Raw genomic sequence first — 1,000 nt, forward strand, 5'->3', positions numbered from 1 at the left:
GGGGGCTGCGTGCCCAGCCTCGTGGACCAAAACCGGTCCGCACCAGATCTCCCCCTCCTTCTTAATCTTCACCCATCATGCTCATTTTGTTTTATTAGTTTTTTAAACAATCAGTTTAACTGTTTTGTGCAGTCTAGTGCTCTTTCTTCAAGCTTCACAGCCTGAAGCTAACAAGTGTGGCGTGGTTGACAAAGAGTGCTCTGCAGACTAGTTGACCAGGAAAGGGGGTGGCTATCTAGGCAGCTAACGGAAGTTTGCCTCTCTAGGCAGAGATGACTGTCAACATAGCAACCAAACCGGCAATTAGAATGGTGGGGACGGCAGCTGCTTCAGCGCCATCTCCAACAGGAGTCTGCAGGTCGTCTGCTGTCATATCTTTCAATGCAGTTGTTCGTGCAATAAGTCCGTTGAACTACTCCTCACTGCAGGGAACAAAATGAAGCAGACAAACGCGCAGCGTCAAAAAGCACATCACCAGCTTTGTTGGTTATTGCTTCTAGACAACTTTGCCAACCCTTCCTGGGGGCTGCGCTCCGAAACCCAATACTTACTTGCCTAAAGGGGGCTGCATCCTTCGTCGTTGCAGGGCTTAGTTTACAGAAAAGCACAGCCTCAATTGTTACAGTTTCAGTTGGCCCTTGTGCGTCGCTCCTGTCTGTTTGATCTGGTTGCGGATCAGTCCCAGTTGTTACTGCGACACGCCTTCCAATAAGGCAGCCGGTTCTAGTGCTCTCAGATCCGAGAAGATATGCCAAATTGGAACTGTCGAGTTTGTTCCAGATTGTTTGCCACTCGGTTTCTTTCTGAGGGTATGTTTTTTGCTGGAACAAATGTTAACATAATACAGCACAAGCAAAAGTGATGTGTTGGCTGGAGAGAAGTCGACGAGGCTGGTTAGCTGCCTGGTGTGTATCATCATCGCGTTTCGATATACAGAGAAGAGCTCTGGGACTTTTCTTTAGTGAGGCTGACTACGACATTTCCTTACTCGAAGGCTGCC

Source organism: Eimeria mitis, genomic scaffold (genome assembly GCF_000499745.2).
Source record: "Eimeria mitis Houghton genomic scaffold, Emh_scaff433, whole genome shotgun sequence".
Taxonomy (NCBI): domain Eukaryota; phylum Apicomplexa; class Conoidasida; order Eucoccidiorida; family Eimeriidae; genus Eimeria; species Eimeria mitis.